Genomic DNA, 24,186 nt, shown 5'->3' on the forward strand with positions numbered 1-24,186 from the left:
AAGTGATTATTGTATCACTTATAACAGAAGTAGTGAATTTGTTTGTGGATATGTTGATTCCGATTTTGCAGGTGATTTGGATAAGAGAAGGTCAACTTCAGGGTATGTCTTTACTCTTGCAGGTGGAGCTATTAGCTGGATGTCAAAGCTACAGAATATTGTTGCTTTATCCACTACTGAAGCAGAATACATAGCTGCTTCGCATGCTTGCAAAGAAGCGGTTTGGTTGAAAGGTTTGATTGGTGAGTTTGGTAGGTTACAGGACAACATCAAGTTATTTTGTGATAGTCAAAGTGCAATTCATTCGGCTAAGAATCCGGCCTATCATAGTAAATCTAAGCATATACCTATCAAGTACCATTTTGTAAGACATGTTATCACTGAAAGGGGTGTTTCTCTTGAAAAAGTGCATACGAAGGAAAACTGTGCAGACTTGTTCACGAAACCAGTTTTGTTAGAGAAGATAGGTTGGTGTCTGGATTCTCTTGGCTTGCAGAAAAGATAAAAATAATAAATGAACAAGGTATCAGGCTAATTGTTGTCAAGGTGGAGATTGTTGAGATTTTTCTGTTAATTAATTTTGGAAAAAATTTCATGTATGTGACAACAATAGGATTAGTTGCTATATTAGCTCCAATATTTTTTGAGGAGGAGTTAATGCATCCTATATTTGTTGTGAGGGAATTTATGATTCAGTTTTATACTCCAGCTATAAGAAATGTAATCCCGTAGAGGATTGTGAGTGTGTAGAGAAAATAGGGAGAGTTGAGAGTATGTGTGAAGAATTAATAATTGTTGTAATCTCCTGTTGAATAATAAGATTGCCGATGCCTCTATTATGGTGGATGTAGCCCAGATTGGTTGGGTGAACCACGTTAAATCTGTGTGTTATGGTTTTGTGATTTTGAATGTGTTGTGCATGTTTGTTTATTTTTATTTCTGCTGCGCATTGTTTGGTCTAACATTCTACACTAGTGATGATGCAATGTCTAGGAGTTTTAGAGATTTCCAAGTTGATATTGCAACATTAACTAAGTCCTCAAACATCAAATTAGTGGTAATATATTGTATGATGATATAAGCCTAGTTGTCATAAAAAAAATATGAGTATAATATCACATGTGTTATAAAAAAATACAATATTTGACTTCTCTAGCAATAATCTTGTTGGAGAAATACCAACAATCATCATAAGTTTTAGTCTGTGATTACTAAAATTACCTGGAAATCAGCTAGATGGCCATATGTCTATATCTCATAGTAGGATATCTACTTTAAAACAATTAGGCTTGTCCAAAAAAAATTGAGTGGAGAGATTCCTCAAGAGATCTCTATATTATCTGAGTTGGCATTTCTAAAAGTTTTAGTAAACAAATTTGATGGGCGGATCCCAACATGGACACAATTAGATAATTTTATAGCATGACTTCTCAATTGATTAAATTCCTACGTAGTAATGATTAACAACCATGCAATAAAACAAAAAAGTAGAAGAATAGTCTAGTTAAAAGTGGCATCACCATTTACAAATAGATTAGTTGGGTGAATGAAAAATTCTCATTGATAGCATTGGAATTAGAAGTAGGGAATAGATTTGGTGGAGTTATAAGTGTGATAGTTATATGCAATAATATCATAAGGTTGTTTGCGCCCCTCAATATGGAGTGTACAAATAGCCAAAATAGTAGAGTTCCTTCCATCCTATTAAGTTATGGTACTTTTTATATGTAAGAATTATATGAATACAATTTTGTTAAATATTGCCACTTTTGTTGGTGAATGTTTTTTTTATTTTACATGATATGATATTGCAATAAAAATACAAGTTTAATTTCTTTATGGTTAATGATCCACTCCATATATTTTCTTGTATTTGTATGGATTATGCCTCAATTCACTCACGCTATGTGTTGAGTATGTTGGAAGAAAATGGCTTCCATGTATTCTATTGTCAATAAATTAACCATTGGTTAGTTTGCTACAACTAGGTTCTATTCCAAATGGCATCCAATACTTTTTTAAATATATGTTTTTGACTCTAAAATGATAGCACTATTGTGGAATTAAGTTAAAGGTTAACATTCTTGGTTAACAAACAAATTTTACTATCCAATTTTTTTTATGCCACAATTTTCATATTTAATGTTAGCATTTGTCTATCTTTGTACTCTCTGACTTTACTGTAAATGATAAGTAGTCTAGGCAAGTTGGAAGTCTACACATAAGTTCAATCTCAATATTTATCTTTGTCTACTTCATTTCATATTTGAATCTATGATATTATTGAAAGAAGGTTTGTTCATAGTGCCAACGCTCATGGAAAGAGTAGAAAAGCCATACTACTATAGAAATTAAATGTTAGAATTTACCAAAACCAACCACTCGATATTTAATTCCAAGTAATTAATTATTGAATAAATACACACTTGAGTTCCTAACACATAAAAATTCAATGGAAGCAAATTATGTTCACATGAATTACAAATAGATTTCCACCCAACAAATCATTCTTCATTAATAAAAATTGGGAACTTACTTGGGCTCCCATCGTGGGATAATGGCCCAACTAAGAAATTACATATTGCAGTATTTTATATCTAATCTAGTATATTTGGATATCCAACCCCTTTGCACTCTCTCAAACCCAGAACACACTCACTGAGATGTCATTCTCAAATTTGTGTTGTTGTTATGTGTCTTCTTATCACCTTATACTTTCTTTTGTTACTTACATAGAGCCAAAACCATAATCCTAACTATAAACCTAATCTCAAAGTGATGGACAATCGAGATTAGATCTCACCTCACTTGAGATCGACGCCTAAGATCAAAACTTAATCACTAAAGTAAATAATTTACTTTATCTAAGTTTATTTAGCTCAAAAAGGCCACATTTAATTATGTGCTTTAAGTTATTGTTGTCGTTGCGATAAACACCCTCCAAAAAGTTTCCTACACTTGAATTTTGGAGCCTACTTATGATCCCATGATCTGTCCCATCAAGTTGTTTGTGGTCATTTCATGGTCAGTTAATCTTTTCTGATATTTTAACTATCAAACTCACTTGCTTACGCATGCTTATCCTTTTGATGCATTCTCAAGTGCACCCTCTTCTTCCAAGATCAATGGTCAATGTTTACCCTTATAGATAGGCATTGCACAATCCCTGAGAGTAGTCACTACGCAATCTCTGAGAGTAGTGCGTATGCAGTCCCTAGATATAGTGACTGTGTAGTGCCCAGTGAGAGTGACTGCACAACTCCCGGTCATAGTTATTGAGAAACCTGGATCAACAGTGATTGTACAGTTCATAAATATAGTGGTTGTGCAATTCTTGTTGACAGTCAGTGTGCAATCCTAAGTTGATATCCCTCTCACTGTTAGTTTCATGTGTACCATCATCCCAGTGAGTTTTCTCAACTATCGCTTTTGCACGCTTTTTCCTTCATAAATGTTAGATATCATTTTTGGGATTCAACTGTGTTACCCATTGGGAGGTCACCCATCCCAGATCGCCTTTGGCTCAAGCGTGCTTAATTGTGGAGTTTTCCCCACAATTAAGCCCACTTAACTTTCTACCCCATTTTCAAAACCTTAGCAATTATTGTGCCTCATGAACCATTCATGTAGAGTTCCCTCCACTCTTTTGTATTTAAGTATTAAGGGGCTTTCGTAGTCCATTATATTAGATATCATTTTTGGGATTCAACTACATTAAGTAAGTCATTCATTTATGACCATTTCCATGAGAGGTAGTCATAACTGACTAATTTCTCATGATTTTTGAATAGTCCACTTAATACTCATTGCATTGGGTGATGCTCACAGGGGTGAAGAAGTGGGATTGAAACCAATGAAATGAATCACATAGTATCAATCATCACTTATGGGGCTTGCACCCGATAACCAGGACATCCCGAGACATAAGTGTTGTTTTCACTTTTTGGACTATTGTTTTTGCTTTCTTTCACTTTTGCAAGTGGTTCTTTTGCTTCCTCTTCACTATAACACATGTCTCTTTAACTTTATTTAGCTTTTTAAAGTGTCATTTTCACCTTTTCTTATTGTTACTGTTAGGCCCCTATACTACTAGTGTAACCCCTTCTTGTTATTAGTACAACCCACTTATTATATTGATGTACCCATGTAGTGCCCATATTGTTACTATTGTGCCACATAGAAGCCCACTATTGTTATTATTGTGCCCTTACATTATTATTGTTATGTCGGCTAGGTTATATTGTGACTCCTTAGACTCCTATATATAGAAAGGAGGTTTTGTCATTTGAATCATCCAAGAATTGTTCATTTATGTAATGTAAAGGAGGTTGCCCCCTCGAAGAGGCTGAATTTTAAAGCGTTGATCTATCTTTTCCATCTTTTTCTTGAGCTGGTTTCATAACCTTCAGAATCAGAGCTTTGGATTCTAGGGTTTCGCTGCTCCAAACAGGTCATCGTGGCATTTTCGCTATAACTTTTTTCTGCGACGTTTCAGAAGCTAAAAAAAAACCCATTTGAGAAGACATCACGCTGAAGCTCGGGTCTGAATTTCAGAGTTTTTCGCACTATATTTGCGGAGATATGATCTGAGGAAGTTGGTCTTTTTGCAGACTCCTGAATTACATTCCAAACAGGTGACCTGGGGAAAATCATCATAACTTTCTCTCTGAGCATCAGATTGAAATTTTGTAAGAAGGTACAGAAAGAGGATGGACTGTAGTTTCTTGTATATATTTTTCAGAGCCAAAGGTCAAAACAGGGACACGTGGCACGTTGTACAAGTTCGCTCTACTGAATTAGTCTATAATCAGGTCACTGTGGGAGATTTGGCATAACTCTTCATTAGAGAATCCAATTAGGGTCAGACTGGTGGCATTGGAAAGAGGACACAGAGTGCTACCACTGGTCGCAATTTTAGAATTGGATGGTCCGAAATTACAGAGATACATCAGAGGCAATATCAAGCTCCTACAAAGTGAAAAAAGGTGTGTAGATTTTTTAAATTTTTGCTTAAGCTTGGTTTGAAAAATTATTTTGAAGGAATTCAAAGGGCATAGTAGAGAATTAGTATCGGTAACTGATGCCCTGAGGAAAGAAAATGCAAACACCTAGTAAGAAATCTGAAAGCTCTAGCATGACTCATGAAGAAGAGGAAGAAATGCTACATGATATATCAAAATTACAAGACCAAGTGCAACAAATTTCACTCTCACAAAAGCTAACAAAATCTAAGATAAATGGAGTGGAATCTAAGATAAAGGGCATGGAAGCCAAGATTGACGATTTGAAGAAAGATTTGAAGGAAGATTTGACAAATTTTCTACAAGAAATACTTACTAATGGTGAAAGGGGAGGAAAGGAAACTCATGATGCAAACAAAGGAAATGTTAATCATGATTTCATAGACTCTAATGTTGGATCGAAGACGCACCATATTCAAAAAATCGATATGAGGAAGTTTGATGGCAAGGATCCCGCAACATGGATATTACAGATGGAGCAATTTTTCGATCTCAATAATGTGCAAAACACACAAAAGGTACGTATTGCAACTTTATATTTGGAACCAAATCAGTTTGTATGGTATCAATGGCTTTGCTCTCGTAAACAATTTATCACTTGGGAAATTTTTACAGAAGAATTGATAGCACATTATGAGGATACAAAAAGCAACACATTTTTTAGCCAATTGATAAGTCTCAAACAAAAGGGTTCAATAATGGAGCACATTGAGGAGTTCCAAAAATTGAACATAAGGGTAAAAAATATTCCAGAGGAGCATAGGATTGATGTGTTCATAGGGTCTTTAAAAGATAATATCCAACATGATGTTCGCCTTTGGGAACCTGATTCATTAGAGAAGGCATTCAGGTTAGCAAGAAAAATGGAAAGCAAATTTATGGCAACCAGGAAGCATACCACTCACAACTATAAAGACGGAAGTGTTGTTGCCGCTAGTCTTCCACAACCTATAAGGTTGACACCACAACAATTGGAAGAAAAAAGAGCAAAAGGGCTTTGTTACAGTTGTGATAGCAAATACACTAAAGGTCATAAGTGTGCTGAGAAGAAATTATTCTACATAGATTGTGAAGAGGAAGAAGAAAAGGAGCAAGAAAGGTCAAAAGAAGAGGATATACTCCAGGAACAAAGCCTAGATGAAGAACAAATGAATCCGACCATATCTTGTAATGCATTGGCGGGAATTACCACTCCTCAAACCATCAAGATAGAAGGACAAATCAAGAAGAAAAAGGGTAATAGTGTTGATTGATTCAGGAAGTACCCACAATTTTATTCATTGTAAGGTAGCAAAAGAATTGAATTGCTTCTTATATCCAGCACCAGAGTGTCAAGTGATGGTTGCAAATGGAGGAACAATAAATTGCTCTGGAAAGTGCCATAATATCAAGCTATCCATGGGAGAATATGTATTGACTAGCCCAATGCTTTCCATTCCAATGGGAGGTGCTGATGTTGTATTAGGAGTCCAATGGCTACAATCCTTGGGTACAATAGCTTTTAATTTTCAAGAAATTTTCATGAAATTTTCTGTGGAAGGAAAGGAAGTTGAATTAAGGGGTATTGCAGGGAAACTGGGAAAGATAATCAGCTCTAACGGTATGACAAAGCTTCTAAAAAAGGAACGAAAAGGTGTAATTTCACAATTATGTTCGCTAGATGTTTCCACATTGGAATCATCTATTTCTCCAAATCTCCAAAAAGTCTTGGACAATCATTCCAAGGTATTTGAGACTCCCAAAGGTCTCCCACCTATTCGTGATCATGATCATGCTATTCATCTGATTCCAGAAAGTGTTCCTCCAAACATCAGGCTGTACAGATATCCCTATGCCCAAAAGAGTGAAATTGAACGTATGGTTGCAGAAATGCTAGAGGCTGGTATAATTCAACCGAGTCAAAGTTCTTTCTCTGCTCCAGTAGTATTGGTGCACAAGAAGGATGGATCATGGCACATGTGTCCGGATTATAGGGAGCTCAACAAGCTCACTATTAAAGATAAGTTTCCCATTCCTGTCATTGATGAATTACTGGATGAATTGCATGGATCAATTTACTTCACCAAGTTGGATCTTCGTTTAGGATATCATCAAATCAGAATGAAGACTGAAGACATTCCGAAAACAACATTTAGAACTCATGAGGGTCATTATGAATTTTTGGTCATGCCTTTTGGCCTTACCAATGCACCTCAACATTTCAAGGTTTGATGAATTCAATTTTCAAACCATTCCTTAGAAAATTTGTGTTAGTATTTTTTGATGATATACTAATCTACAGCAAGTCTTGGAAGGATCATGTTGAACATGTTGACAGGGTGCTACAACTATTAGAGGAGAAACAATTATATGCAAAAAGATCCAAATGTTTCTTTGGAGTACAAGAGGTGGAATATCTGGGTCATATTGTATCTCATGAAGGAGTTAAGGTAGACCCTAGCAAAATTAAAGCCATTAAGGAATGGAAAATCCCCACATCCATAAAGCATCTGCGAGGATTTCTCGGGTTGACAGGGTATTATCGCAAGTTTGTTAAGAATTATGGGAGAATAGTAGCACTTCTAACAACACTATTGAAGAAAGATGCATTTTCATGGACTCCAGAAGCAACAAAGGCCTTTGAACATCTTAAAGAGGCAATGTGCCAAGCACCTATCTTAGCTACATCGGACTTCACAAAAACCTTTGTTGTGGAATGTGATGCTTCAGGAAATGGAATTGTTGCTGTTTTAATGCAAGATGAAAGACCCATTTCTTTTGAAAGTCGTCCAATCAAGGGAAAGTTTTTACACAAAGCTATTTATGAGAAGGAAATGTTGGCAATACTCCATCTTGTGCTATTTCTATTATCCAACGAGATTGGATAAACGAAGCAAGGGATGAATGGAATAAGGACGAAGAAGTATGGCCACTTATTCAAAAGTTGCAAAAAGATCCCAATTCAAACAATATTTCCAGAAATTGAAAAGGAAAAATCATATTGGAACCTGGAGCAGTCACAGAAACAAGAATCTGACAGCTATGAAATTGATCAATTTCAGAGTATCTCATCAAGTGGAAGAACTTACCCGCTGAAGATTCCACGTAGGAGGACAAGAATTTTATACAAAAGCATCAAGAACTACTCAAGCATTGAGGACAACGCTTTTTGAAGGAGAGGGGCATGTTAGGCCCCTATACTACTAGTGTAACCCCTTACTGTTATTAGTACAACCCACTTATTATATTGATGTACCCATGTAGTGCCCATATTGTTACTATTGTGCCACATAGAAGCCCACTATTGTTATTATTGTGCCCTTACATTATTATTGTTAGGTCGGCTGGGTTATATTGTGACTCCTTAGACTCCTAAATACAGAAAGGAGGTTTTGTCATTTGAATCATCCAAGAATTGTTCATTTATGTAATTTAAAGGAGGTTTCCCCCTCGAAGAGGTTGAATTTTAAGGCGTTGATCTATCTTTTCCATCTTTTTTTTGAGTTGGTTTCATAACAGTCACATGTCACTTTTGGTTGTTTTCACTCCTGCATGTGTCGCACCTTAGCGCACTACTAGATGCAATTTTAGCACACTCTTATTTATTAGCGAATCACATATATCATAAGAATAAGAACTAGACACTCTCCCACAACTTAGTTCACTTTTTGGTCATAATAGACACTCTTGTCATAACTTGTATTCAAGTGTCGCATAGTGACATTTTAGCTATCGCACTTAGAAATAAGTGTTTCTCTATTGTCACTTCAGGGTATGCACATGGATTTTGAGTTTTGTGGCATGTGTTGATGTTATCCAGGAGTGAGATAATGATGTCAGGGCTTGTTTGTTCTCTCTAGTCTCATTGATCCCACACTTTGCCATTTTTGGAGCTTTCACTGTCTTTGTAACTTTCTCAATATTCGACCGATATTTTTGCCCCTTGGAACTTCACATTGCGTAGTATTATCTCATAGTGAAGAACCCTTTCCTTCTAGAACTACACATTTCACAGTCACTGTCTCTAAGGACTACGCATTGCGCAATCACAGTGCATAGTCTCTTCCTCTTGTCCCTCAAAGATACATAATTCTCTCTCCTAGTGAGTCTTCCACTGTGCACTACATTGTCTCAGTCAATAGTCAAGGCTCATTATCTCCCTCACCTATGCAATTGGGTAATCACCTGGCTCAATCTTACCTAAACTTTTCATTATGAAATCCCAGTGAGAAATCCTTCCTCATTGCATCATTATCTTCCTCAACTGCGTAGTTCTATCCTCTAGTCCCTTAACCACTGTGCATTGCACAAACATAGTGAGCAATCATTTCTCACTATTTCACTGAGTTGTTAAAATTTGCAGTCCTCTCTCTCTTGCCTTCCAGAATTGCACACTTTTCAATCATAGTGATCAAGCCTTCTCCCTTGCCTCATTGATTCCCTCAACTGCCCAATTCTTCTTCCTTGTCCCTCAATTAATATGCACTGCGTAATCACAGTGACTAGACCCTCACCACTACCTCTTTCTCTTGTGCAATGCACAATTCCTGAGCTTCCTCCTCAATCCTACACTTTGTCCCAGCATAATCAACATGTAGCGTGAAACAGAATAAACTTGGAGATTTTGGGAATGATTTCGAGCTGTCAAGAGTGAATCCTATTTTCAAGTACTATTATCTTAACAAGACATGATGATGCTCATGGAGGATGCCCAAAATATCATGAAGTAAGACACTTGTGAAGCTGGAACCATGAAGGGACTATCAAGCAAGAAGTTGAAGGGACACTAGATCACAACGAAAGATTGAAGGTCAAAATCACAAGGGAGACTCCATATCATCTAATCTTTGGGGGGATGAAGATTAAACACATGAAAAAATGATCATGAAGGTACAAGGGAGGTTATCAAGGAGAGGCTACAAAAGAACACTTGTAAAGAAGGAGCAAAAGGAAGAACCATCATGAGGGATATGAACGAATCTAGGATCAAGACAAAAGGATGGGAACCCATGATGACTTTGAAGGTTCCGACACTCATCTAAGATCCTTTGGAAGGTGAAGATGAAGGAAAAGCAAATATGCATCATCAAGAAGTCAAATTCATAGCAGTAGGGAGAAAGGCTTGGCCTAGACACATCACATTGAAGTTACATTCCATCAATGCCAAGTCATGTCTTGTCCAAGTGTCATCATAAAGTCATATGTGTCAATGTGTCTTGCCACATCATTTGTGGAATGTAATTATTGTAATTTTAGGAATGAGAAAATGTAAAATGTGTGGAAGACCAAGGGTCCCACATGCAATATGAAGAGACTAGAAATCTCTAAAGTCATTAAAAGCTCAAAGGTCACATAAGAATTCGAAAAGTCGTAGCATAATCTCAAGAGTCACATGGGAGGTGGAAAGTCACCTCATTTGTTACAAATACACCCTCATAACTCAAGCAAAGGGAATTTTAGGACTTGAACTCTTCACCTTGGCTTCTCTAGCTTGGCCTAGGAGATAAGATCTTTCTTTGGAGGATCAAGTAGTGACTTAATGTTCCACTATTGGGACTAGTGTGACAATATTATAATTTTGTATCTTGGGACTTTCACTTAATATATGAAGCTCTCAAAGCTAACACACTTTCTTGCATATGTCATTGATGATTGTGTTACTATTCTTTCATTGTTTGCGATGTGTGTTTATGTTAACACATACTAATGAAAATGAATTGTTTCATTGGCTTTAGTATGCATCTTGTTGAATGTGAATTGTTACTTGCTTTTATGTTTGTTTTTATCTTTTGAACTACTTTGCAGGTTAACTAATGATTCTTCCATGCTCTCGTGTGTCTCTTTTAGGATGGTACTATTACTTTTCTACTAGAGGCTCACTCTCTCTTTTCTAGCCATGAAAGCACCTTATATACATTGAAACTGTATACCTCATAATGTTAATTTAATCTATTATTCAAAGATTGTTCATATAATATTTTATGTTGATAGTTGAAGTCAAGGAAAATTTTTGAATCGTGGTGGTCAGGTTGATACTCTGGAAGGTGCTTGTACTCCAAACAATGTGAGGTGTAATTGGGACTTCATAGAGGGGAGACCCCCTTAATTGAAAAATTTCTAGCACCATCAACAATTACATTAGCAAATAAACTAAGGTGATTTGTTGGTGACTTCTACACACCTAGACATAGGGATTGTGTAGTAGTACCTGCTCGAGCTACAAACTTCAACACTCCATCTTAGTGATGGAGGTACTTATCTAGGAACCTCCTCCACATGGATTTGTCTTCAGTATCTGTAGTTTCTCCATCTCACCTTAAATCATGTCTTGGTACCTAGCATGAATCTTGAGCTGAGAACCTGTGACAGCTAGCCATGCTCCAAGGAGTACTATCACACTCATCAGCATCTAACAATGTCATATCATACCACCTAAGGCTTTAGGTAGTCCACGAATAATAAATCTTCCTATTTAGTTTTCCCCTCTTAGTAACTGACATTTTACCTATATTGAAGATCCCCTCAAATACACCCATAAGTTGTCTCGACAACCTGTATGACTACCCCTGTTTGATGCCAAGCACTACAGTTCCATCCACGGTCACTCCCTCTAAATATAGATACACCTATCCATCTTGGAACAAAACTATATATCCAACATGCTCTAAGTTTGATACTTAGAGAGCGCATACCATCATCCCTAGAACAAACAATATCCTTGTCACCTCCAGAAATCCTCCTGACTCTAGCTGGAATCTGACACGTCCAAACCCCTTCATTGCATGTATGGTACTAGTCCCACTAAACACACTGCAACTTGAGCCCATATTTGGAATTTTGGAAAACACTAACCTCATCCCAATCATGTTATTAGAATCTCTACTATCCACTAGCCATAACTAACTATCCTCATACAAAACAAGTATTATTATTTGAAATACAGGAAACAAGAGAAAATTATTTCTGAAATTTCTCTTTAAATTCATGGATTTCAGTTGATGATGTTGTAGCCACCTGATTCTCCTTTTTATTCTTCTTCCTATATGGAAAATAACTTGTATGGTGACCAGTCTTGTAACATGCAAAGAATTCCACTTTGCTCATGTATTTCCCTAAAGTAGATCCCCCACTTCCCTTTATTGGCCTGTGGTTTTGGAACATCTCTTTGTTTTTCCTGTACGAAATCATCGCACAATCTATCCCAATTGGGAAGATTCTACCATAGAAAAATCCCATCAAAAAATACATCCCATTTTAAAGGAAATCCACTCAAGGTTTATATAACCAACTCTTCATTATCAATAGTTTTTCCCACTGCTAATCTATGTGATCTTGGTTAGGTGTGATGCAACTTTGAAAGTTTCAGACATCTTGGCATTTCTCAGTTTCTCTTTCAGCACAATTTTTTTTATTTTTGTTTGTACTCTGGTATAACTTGGTTAAGGATGCTCACATCTCAAAGGAATTCTTATTCCCCGTCACATGAGGTATTATATTCCCCGTAACCATGTGCAGTAATAATAGAATAAACCATCACACATAAGCAGCACACATGAACACCAAGAATTAAGGTGGAAACCCAATGTGGGACAAAAATCACCTGATGTTGTCTTTTTTTAATATAAGAAAAACCTGTTTACAATATTGTACTGGTGTAAACTCATACCAGTACGGAGGCACCCACCTGTAGAATGCTACAACCTTCTCTCATTCTCCAGCTTCTACTGGAAGAGAGCTACAACCCCCTAGCTCTTGTACTAGCTGATCCATTTACTAGTACGTAGGCTCCGTCCTACAGAAGGCTCCAACCTTCACTCATTTTCCATCTGCTACTAGAAGGGAGCTCCAACCCCCTAGCTCTTGTACTATTGATATGTTTACCAGTACGTATGGCCTACAGAAGGCTACGACCTTCTCTTTTCCTCCAGGGACCACGTTTCATAAATTTTCAGGTTGGATACTCCTGGAACACAACACCACTAACTGAAGGCCACGTTTCATCCAATTTTCGTACTAGACCCATCAGCAACATTGAAGCTCAAAATCAATCACCACTGCAATACAACCAATGAATGAAAACCCATCATCACTGAAGGAAATCACAATCACTCAATTTGAACATTCAGAACACTGACACCAGAACATAGTCACCAGAACACAGAGTAGAACCCAGAACTCGGCATCAACAACCAGAACCAACTGCAACTTCAAACATCATATTTCATAATGTATACGCTACTTCGATGTGCCAAATCAGCGTGTATATGCACTTTTACCGAAGTGAACTAGCGTATAGATCTACAAATACTAACTTAAAACTTCACAGCTATTCCAGACTTCAGTCATACCCATATCATAACATTTACAGAATAAAACATGCTTAAGCAATCAGATCTAGCCCAATCAACATCAGATCATGTGATGATAAGTCATTGCAGTTCTGATGATCTTAATCTAACATTGTATCCAAGGGGCACAAAATATTTAAGGTCATCTCATAATCATAGCCCTTACAACTTAACATATACTTCAGATAGAGGTATTCCTCAGAAACCCTCTCACTTGAAAATAGTGGCCTAATGATCTTCTCCTCCTTATATAGTTTTTGGCCTTTCTCAATACCTCGGACCAAAACCACTTAGGACCCATGGTATTCTTGGGATAGTCATTACTGCGCTCAATACTGTGAGCTAATACCATGGTAATGACCCCTAGTATTGTCTCCTCTTGAATTTCCTTGATTTTCCAACCTGTACGCTCTTTTCCTGTTGTGAGAGTGCGTGTATATGTACACGCTCTACTTGTTCTATGGACCTACATGTACACGCTACTTGGACAAAGTGAACCAATGTATACTTCTTAAACCACTCTCTTTCTTCAATCTTTGTAATCCTTTGTTGTTAACTTGTTACACTGTGAACTGTCATCTATGTGAGTTGCCATCAAGGACAAAACATGTATCATAATGCCAACAGTTTCCAGAATTGAATAGGTTGTGGGACGACTTCATTCAGGAAGAATTGTGAGACAAGGATCTTCATTCAAATAAGAAGACTTTCGATGATGACATGGCACTTGCAGCACAAATGAAAAGTAAGAATAAGAAGGACTTGAGTAAAGTCAAGTGTTTCAACTGTGGTGAGATGGTTCATTTTTTGTTGAGATGTCTGATGAAGAAGAAGGGAGATGATGAGAAGAAGAAAGGAAAGCAGGTTGTCGATGTTGCCACCTCGGCTGAGATAGATGATCTCACAAGGAGATTGGAGGAGGAGGACTTTGCTATGATCTCTCATTTCTCATAGGGTACTATCGATGAGAATGGATGGTACATGGACATTGGTGCGATGAAACATATGACATGGTCACAAGAGGTTTTTGATACTCTAGCTGAATGGGACTAAAAGTTGCATGTGGTGTTGGGCGACAAGAGTTAGTTGTAGATCCGAGGATTGGGAGTTGCGCCATTTAGGATGGAGATAAGACGTGTGATGCGGGTCCAATATGTACTATTTGTACCAGGACTCAGATATGGCGTGGTCTATTTCTCGATGATCGAGAAGAAGGCGTTTGAGGTCTTGTTCTAGCATGGGAAGGCAAGACTCAAGCCTAGAGGCTCTAGCTCTGCTAGTATCATTCTTGGAGTTAGAGAGCATGGTCTGTATAGGCTTACGGGTAAGCCTAAGGATCATAAGAAGTCGGTGGAGTAGGTGCAGGTTCCATAGAAGTAGGTGCAGTTGCAGGCTTCATAGGAGCAAGTACAAGTTCTCGAGAAGAAGGTCCAGGTTCCAGAGACTGAGAGGGAGTTAAGTTTGAGAGGGAGCTTGCAGGTTCAGAGGGAGACTTTGCAGCCCAAGAAGAGTGTGTGGTCAGTGGGGAACAAGAGTGCTCCTACAACTTCCAAGATGGAATCATGGAAGGATTGGAAAGTGATATAGGAAAATAAGAAGAAGCAGGGTGCTTCCAGCAGTGACAGTGACACTTTCGAGAGAGACATAGTTCATGGAACAGGGATTGCTGCAATTGTGAGTGCCAAAAGTTGGGCTAGTGTTGCGAGTAGTGATGATGATGGTGAGTTACTTCATAGTCTTGGAAGTACCTCCCTCGCTAAGAGGGAGTGATTCTTTTTTAGTAGCTTGGGAGGTACTCCAAGCCCTAGGGTTCAGGGTTTGGAGGGAAGCACCACAAGGGTCACTTATGGGCTTGGAACCGAAGGTTGGGGTTTTTAACCCATTGGGATTTGGACCAAAACCATGAAGAATTTGAGCATGAGAAAATTTGAGGTGATAGAGCTTGGCATGCTGATTCTAATGCTTTGAAGATCACCCAAATCGGAGCTCTAGAAATGAAGTTATGAATTTTTGTGGTTGTCATTAATGTTTGGACAATCAAATCATGTAGGCTTGAGAAGAATTTTTCAAATAGACATGAACCTTCATTAATTCATGGAGCACTTCTATTTGTGTATAAATAGAAGGTGAGTGGAGGTCTTTTAAACCATCCAAAAGTGCAACACATATAACAGAAAGGAACTCGTTGGAGGCAAGGTGTCACACGGAATCTGTCAAGGGTGTGGACACGACTGACCTTCCTAGAAGTCTAAGACATTCTAATGACAAACAAGACAAAATGGAGTGATCTTTCTCTAAATACACCTTTTACAACATGAAAACTACAAGTGTTTAGGCTTACCTTATTCCAAAACGCTGTTGTTGAAGTCCGTTCTTGACGATCCGGATGAGCTCCTCCTTCAAGTCAATTCCTGCAACCACAAACAATCAAACAATTACCAAGCACTTGCATTTCATATAATAAAACATATATTCAACATGCAGACCAAGGAACACATGAAATAACTCATTAACACAAGCTATTGAGAAAAATAAACCAGTTTGTATTAATAACGAAACAAAGAAACTCTTACAACCTGGCCTTGGTGTTGTGCAAGTTCCTCCCAGGGTCCATCAAGGGTTTTCCTCTACTTTGACAAAGCTCACCCTCTCCCAAGTAGAATCAAGTGAAGACAATCTCTCCTCACAAAGGCTCTAATGGAAGACCTAAATCCTGCAGCATTTACCCAAAGAAAATGTATAGCTCCAACCTCCTCTCCTTCTGGCTCAATGCCTTTATTTATAGTGCTGTAAAGAGGTTATTCAGGTCCACTATCAATGGGATCATCCCCCTCTTTGGGTGGGATAGCTCCCTTATTGATGGGATAAGTTCCCCCTTAATAGAGATACATGAACCAACTGGAGGCGCATCCATTTCATCAAACCGACCTCTAGAATGTTCTAGAAGTAACCACAAGTAACTTTTTCAAGATAAAACTCGCGCATTTTGCCTTTTACAGAGGGACGCACCTGTCCCTTAACATACAGAGCGTCCATGGACGCAGATTTTGTGAACAAGGTCAGCGTCCCCGCAGGTAAGGCTAGAGAGAACCTGCGACCCCAGAGATAAACATAGTTTTTACAAGACTTTCTCTCTTCTTTGAGTTTGAGATGGATAACAGAGGCATGAGACTTGCCTAAGAGGGTAGCATGACTGTTGATTTGAGCCATACTAACTGTAAGTAGTCAAGGTGACATTTTTTAGTGTAACAGATTGCCCCCTAAAGTGCGAAGCCTGGAATAGAATAGGGTTTTGTAATTCTAGGAAGGGTGAAGCGCTTTATCATTTCAAGGATTGCCTTGTGGATGGCCTGGTTGGAACCTGCAATTTTCAACACAAAATACATGGATAAGATTATATCATCACTGAGGTAGGCATTCCCATACTCAGATTCAAAACTTTAACTAATGGACTAACTATTCTGATACAGGAATGATCTTGCAGTACATCATTTTTATAGACTTTTGTAGACACAGTATGGACGCAGCCATCTGTTTATGATTAGTCTACATAGATAATGAATACAAAACTCCTCGCAGCCTGGATGGTAGAAACTAGATCCAGGGTCTTCACTTCTACTTCCCGAATTGGTACGATTCTAGCCATGTGATTAAATGATTCGATGTCGAACATGGTAGAAACCACTTGATTACCAGTCAATGATGTAAACTGTTAACAAGCGTGAGAGAAACCACCAGTAATGTCAATGGTTCTCAAAGTACCAAGCACAACCCGTGAAATGTGAATAGATGTTTTGATGTCGAACACTTCACGGAATCCTCTGATCGAAAGTCAATGATGTAAACTGACGTCAAAGGCGAGAAACCTGCCATTGATGCATGCAGACTTCAAGGTACTGTCGATTCCTAAGTCATCTTTCTAGATAATGTGTCGATGTCGATAGAAAGCGACCCGTTGCAGGCAAGCCCGCAACACGAAATCATTGTTCAAGTTGAAGAAATGTTGCTGTAAGGACTGACTCAGGGATGGTCAAATGGATGACAAGTATTTTGCAGATGAAAGTTTTTGCTTGCAGACCTCTTGAACACATAACGACACAACAGATGGCTTGGTGACGAATAACTCAAAGTTAACCCCTGGAACCCGGTTAAAGACTTTCAAAGTGATTTGGTCAACTGTGAGGTAAAAGATTTCCCAACCCAGGTGAATGAAAAGTGTCGTGTTCAAGAGTGGTAATAAAGTTTCTTCTGAGACAAAAGGTGACAAACAGGTTCATTCTTCTCTCTTTTCCCCCACCATTTCTGGCAAGTACCTCTTTATTTTTAACAAGCTTGAGGAGGATAACATATGCTTGATTATAAGCTCATCCTTCGGACGAGTCCAACCTAGTTTAAATTCGAACCCTAGGAAGGAGTGGTTCGTTCCTGTTTGTAATTGAACAGGTCCTCTACTGTAAAAGTTTAACGAGCCCAGTATAGGAGAAACTCGGCGTTTTTCAATTTTAGAGAGTCTGAAAAAACTAAAGGAGACTCCACGTTGAACTTTTTCGTATATTTGTGTCCCTCAAGCCCGAAAAAGTATAAAATAATACCTGGGGGAACCGCTTGATCTTGCGACCAAGGAGTACTTTCATAATAGTGTCGTTAACCTGAAAAGTAAAAAGCGATCAAGGACACGTCGTTTTATTTCCTTATCGAGTTCGAAACGACAAAAACCCGGCAATCTTTTCCTGATTTTGCGGTCAGAAAAGAGCTAAAAGGGGACCGTCTTTTAATTCCGTTTTAACGAGTGAAAAAGAAACACTCGGCGATCTTTTCATGTTTTAGGAGTCAGAAAAGGGCTTAAAAGATGACTCTGATATTTTTGTTTGTGAAAAATTACAATTTCCCTCGAAATCCCTTTGTCCTGCACAAAAGCAACACATTACTCATACCTGTTTAAAATAGGCAAAAATACATTCAAAAACATCTTTTCATGGTAAAAAATGAACTAATTCATCCAAAAAACCTATAAAAAGACCTTTTACCATGTCATTTTTACCGTTTCACTGTTGAGGTTGAAAAAGGAGCTTTTGACAAGAAACTTCCCGTGGTCGCTGCGGAAAATCTGACCGTCGGAATCGAACGCCGTCTCATCCAGGTATTTTACACATCCTACTCTGCATTTCTATCCGTTTAGAATCAATTTTTAGGTTTTAGTTTCATTTTTTGGGGGGGTTTTGGTTTTGGAATGCGCCTCTCGGCGGACGCAGGTGCCCTTCGGGTGACCTGCGTCCCCCGACTTTTTCTCATACGGGAAAACGGTCGGAAGACGCAGCCCGCCTTCAGGCCAGCTGCGTCCGGGCGCCCTGTGCTACAAAGCCGGGGTGCGTCCTCCGAGAAACGCGCATTTCAAAACCCCAACTCTCTCAAAAAACCACCAAAAATTCCCAAATTAATTTCTAATTGCTATTTTTGATATGCAGGGCATTAATCATGTTAGACTGGAGAGAAAGAGAGCATGTAGAGGAAGATGAAGCTGCAATAAATCATCAACCTTCCCTGGATGCCCTAAGAGCATGCGGATTATACAAATATTGGACCATACCGGGCATGAGGGGCCAGGTAAGATTCTTGGAATGGCTGGTTGAGCGATGGAACGTACAAGAACAATGCTTTTACATAGGAGGGCACCAGCTCGAGATAGAGCCCTCGGATGTATACTTTCTCACTGGCTTGCCAAACAGAGGTGAGCAACTCAGTCTTGCGGGGACTAGGCCGGGTGGCCAATCCCTTGATAGTCTCCGCGAGGATTGGTGCACACGTGGGGCTCACCATTCAAAAGGCATAGAGATAAAACACATCACTCTACCGGAACTCAAAGTCATAGCGTTCACGGTTACCAGAATTTGCGGCGCGGCCGCTTTACACATTGCTTCCGGATCCCAAATGCGGATGGCAATTGACTGTTACCAAGGCACCATTTTCAACTGGTGTGAAGCTGTGTCGGCTCATATGAAGAGCCAACTGACCAAGGCAAAGAACGGACGACTAAAGACTTTTGGATATGGGCCTATAGTCGTGAGCTTTGCCTTGGAGAGAATTCCAATGCTGATCCCTCAGCAACTCACTGTTGATATCTTGGGTCCTCAGCAGCCAAAGCTGATACGATGGGTTGCGGTGATGGCCCGGCATCCTGACGAGGGCGCGACAGTAGTTCGATTCTCAGATAGTTATTTTGACTGGTTAGAGGGCCAGCTTTTTGTGATACAGGACTTTCCGTATGCCGGAATGGATTTCAGAGGTGATCCGGACATGGTTCTTCCACAGGGAGAACAATGGGACGACAGAGGTACTTTTTATTTTCACAAGTTTTCTAGTTATGTATTTTTTGTATTTTTTATATATATCGTCTCAAAACTAATAGTAAACTTTTTCAAAATGCAGATGTTGGTCCACAGCGTCCAGCCAACCTCCGGCCTTATGATAGACTACATCCAGCTGCACCGGTACCGGCCCCACAGGACGCGACAGCAGAAGTACTAGCTGAGTTGGAGCATGATCTAGAGCGTCTCACGGCAGATATACCTGAGACTACTATGGACGACATTCCTATCAGGCTTCAGCGCTTCGTAGTCGCGGTCCCTGGACCGTTTAGGAGATTTTTGCGTAAGGTAGCCCGCGCAGTGGTGTCGTACAGAGAGCACCACCAGTGATTGACTAGTCACTTTTGTAGTCACATGTGACATTTTTGACTTTTTGTACTATCATTTTGCCGATCATAAGGTGTTTTAAACCTATGATCGAAGACGATGTATATATTTTTTGACACACTTCTATCTATATATATCACTATTACCGGCTTATCTTGTTTAACATATGTGATGAAATGTTTTTAAATTTACTTGCATGATTATCGTAAATGTCTGTCCAACATTCGAGAAGCAATTGCATCTGCTAATGTATTCAAAGACCTTGGAATATGTTGATATTCAATGTAATCAAATTCACGTTCCAAGAGACGCACTCTCAAAAACAACCTTAATAACACAGGATTTCTAATGGCATAAACTCTATTAAGCTGTAATACAACAAGTTCAGAATCTAACCTCACTATCAAACGTCGAATTCCAAATGAAATAGATTCGGATAATAATTCAACCACTGCACTGTATTCTGCAATGTTATTCGTTGTTTGACCGAGGCTTACCCCATGCATAGAAACTAACTCGTCAGAGGGCGAATAGATAACCCAAGCTGCGGAAGAGATATTCCGTGTATTACGACAAGCACCATCAGCAAATCCAATGTATGTTTGGAGAGGCGTCGACATCTACAATATCAAGAGTAAAACCAAGATAAGCCAGAATAATGACGAAAAACCACACTCGCTAAGCTAAGCACACTGACTAAACTAACACACTTGCTAGCTAGAAAGAAAATCTAACCTATCTAAAAATTTCTCCATACCCATCATTTTAAGCATAATACCTCTTTAGGTAAAGTCCATTTCTGGGTTTACCCAAAGAGTCCCCATCAAAATCAACTAACTCATAAGCCCCTTTTGCTAGCTTTCGCTTTACAATGTAGGGCCCATGCCACATGGGAACGAATTTTCCGGCACCTAGCTTATCGTTAGCTTGATCATATAATAGTACTAGGTCTCCTTCCGAAAAACTTCGAGGGGTTACATTTTTATCGTACTGAGCTTTCATTCGTTTCGCGTGAGTCTCGATAGCTAAAGTAGCGTCACGTCGAGTCTCATCTAATTTAGCCAAGTAGTTCTATCTCGTACTGAGCTTTCATTCGTTTCGCGTGAGTCTCGATAGCTAAAGTAGCGTCACGTCGAGTCTCATCTAATTTAGCCAAGTATAATAACCGTTTCTCCTCTTCGGAAGTAGCTGGAAGTAATTCGACAGCCATTTGAAGTGATGGGATTTCGCATTCAATAGGTAACACAGCTTCTAAGCCATAAACTAGCTGGAAAGGGGTGAAACCTGTTGAATTTTTCACTGAAGTTCGATATGCCCATAGCGCCGAAAATAACATGTTATGCCAATTCGTTCGATGGATACCAATGATCCGTCGAATCATGATGACTAGAACTTTGTTGATTGACTCAACCAAACCGTTGGCTTGCGGATAATAAGGAGTAGAGCTATCGTGGCGCAAACCAAGCTGGCTTGTAAGCTCAGTCATCATGACGTTTCGAAAATGGCTCCCATGGTCAGTAATGATTGCTTGTGGGACACCAAACCTAGTTATGATATGATTGAATACGAAAACTGCAGCTGTCTTGCCGCTTGCGTCGAATGTAGGCATCGCCTCGGCCCATTTTGTAAAATAATCAACCGCGAGGATGATATACGCATGCCCCCCGGCCGAGTGAGGGTTACAAGTAATAAAGTCAATGCCCCATTTGGCGAATGGACCAGCGGCAATTATAGGGTGGAGAGGAGCAGGTGGAGCGCGCATCTTTCGATCAAACACTTGACAGTTGTGGCATGTTCTGACAGCAAGGATACAATCTTTAAACATAGACGGCCAGAAATAGCCAGCGCGCAACACCTTCTGAGCTGTGGCATACCCAGACATATGACCGCCACATGCTCCAGAGTGACAATCATTCAAAACTCTCTCAGCCTCTTCGTGAGTTAAACAACGTCGAAAAACTAAGTCTGCCCCCCGGCGATAAAGTGTATCTCCAATAATTCTGTATTGCTGGGATCGAAACCGAATTTTTCGACGGTCTTCCTTGGAAGCTTCAGGCCGAAAGGTTTGGGTTTGGAGATAGATGATTATATCCCCATACCACGGATCTAAAGTGCTAATAAGAAACAAAGATTCGTCCGCAATGGACTCCTCTGCCACAGTCTCTGTGTCAGCACTCGGGAAATCACACATCAATTCCGCAAAAACTAAAGATTTCTTAGACTTGGACTTCTCGAACTCCAAGTCGAACTCTTGCAGGATAACAATCCATTTAGAGTACTTGCCCCCTAGCAGTTGTTTTGTCAAAATATAAATCATAGGGTTGCAATCCGAAATAACTGTAGTCTTGCGGAGAAGAATGTAGTGACGAAAACGCTGGACAGCTTGAACGGCTGCCAGGGCCAATTTCTCCACATGCGAATATTTTAACTCAGTGGGATTTAAGGTTCTACTAAGATAATATATCACATGCTCTGCTTTGAATTCATCTTCTTGAACTAACACCATTCCAATGGTGGAATGCGAAGCTGCGAGGTATAAGAAGTAGTCCTGGTTGTAGTTGGGAGGATGCAATAACGGTGCATGGGTCAACGCGTGTTTCAGTGCATCAAAAGATTGTTGGGCAATCTCGTCCCAAAAGAATTGTGCGTTCTGTTTCAACAACCGTGTAAAACCTTTAGTGACCTCGGCGTAGTTTGGGATGAATCGGCGTAAAAAGTTCGCTTTCCCTTGCAAACTTTGGAGTTGGCGCAAACTCGAAGGAGGAGGCAATTTGATGATAGCCTCGACTTTCGAGGGATCGACGCGAATGCCGGCTTTTGAAACAACAAATCCCAGCAATCGACCTGTTTCTATACAGAAAACACACTTGTGGGGATTCAACCGAATTCGATAATGCCTACACCTCATAAAGATTGCTCGTAGGTGGACAAGGTGATCAGCTCGTTGTAAAGAATGAGCAGGCAAATCATCGAGATAGGGTTGCACAATGTGCTTGATGTCATGAAATGCATAAGACATTGCCCGTTGAAAAGTAGCGCCGGCATTCTTAAGCCCAAAAGGTAATTTGCAATAAGCAAATGTCCCCCATGGACAAATGAATGCCGTTTTTGGTTGATCGGCAGGTAGAATATTGATTTGATTATAGCCTGAGAAACCATCCATGAAGGAAAACATCTCACTTCCGGCACAATCATCAATAATTTGATCGATATAAGGCGTAGGATAGTTGTCTTTTGGACAAGCTCGATTGATATCCCTATAGTCGATACAGATTCTTATTGTTCCTTGTTTTTTATTGACGGGAACAATATTCGATACCCAATCCGTTAACGGGATCGGATAAATGAAACCTGCTTTCAACAGCTTTTCGACTTCTGCTTTAATCGCAGCCGCTTTTCGAGGGTGAATCTGACGCAACCGTTGCCGAATGGGTTTAGCATCCGGGTAGGTTTTGATTTCATGAACAACAATGGCAGGATCAATTCCCGGCATTTCCTCGTAAGACCAGGCAAACACGTCGCGGAATTCTTGGAATAGGGCCTTGTAAGTTTGGATTTCTTCTTCAGTACATGCGGCACCTATATGAATGTTCTCCTCGATTCCGGGCTTCACTGAAATATCAATGGGAATAGTACGAGAAATATTCCCTAAATTCAGCTCTGAATCAGAATGTTTCGTTGGATCCTGAGCGTCTTTGACATATTCAGCGGTAAAGATAGATGAAAAATCATTTTCAAATGCATCATCCTTAGGTAAAAACGAAGATCTGTGATGGAGATCTTCCCATGGTAGATCATCTACACTTAGGATTTCGCGAAGTTGTTCGTCAGATGACACTTCTTCGGGAAACGTTATCCGTTCTAAGGGTGAGGTGAAAAGTGACTCTTCACTGACCACATTCATTTGGTCGGTTTCGGTTGAATGAAAGTCGGTAAAAGACATAAGAGCTTCATAAGCAATCTCATACGGACTCAACGGCATAACATCACCGAGTGAGTCTAGCTCAGAGTCAGAGGGAACATACCAAGGATCATCATAAATAATGTTTTCTGACGTGATCATATGAATTGTTGCAAACGAAGGGTCTGCATTGAGTGGAGGGAGAGGAAAAGTTCCCAGTAAACCGGAATCCTTAACTAAACCTA

The sequence above is a fragment of the Pinus tabuliformis genome, chromosome 3_1, assembly GCF_031772625.1.
Source record: "Pinus tabuliformis cultivar Carrire ecotype Pingquan chromosome 3_1, CPIR1, whole genome shotgun sequence".
Taxonomy (NCBI): Eukaryota; Viridiplantae; Streptophyta; class Pinopsida; order Pinales; family Pinaceae; genus Pinus; species Pinus tabuliformis.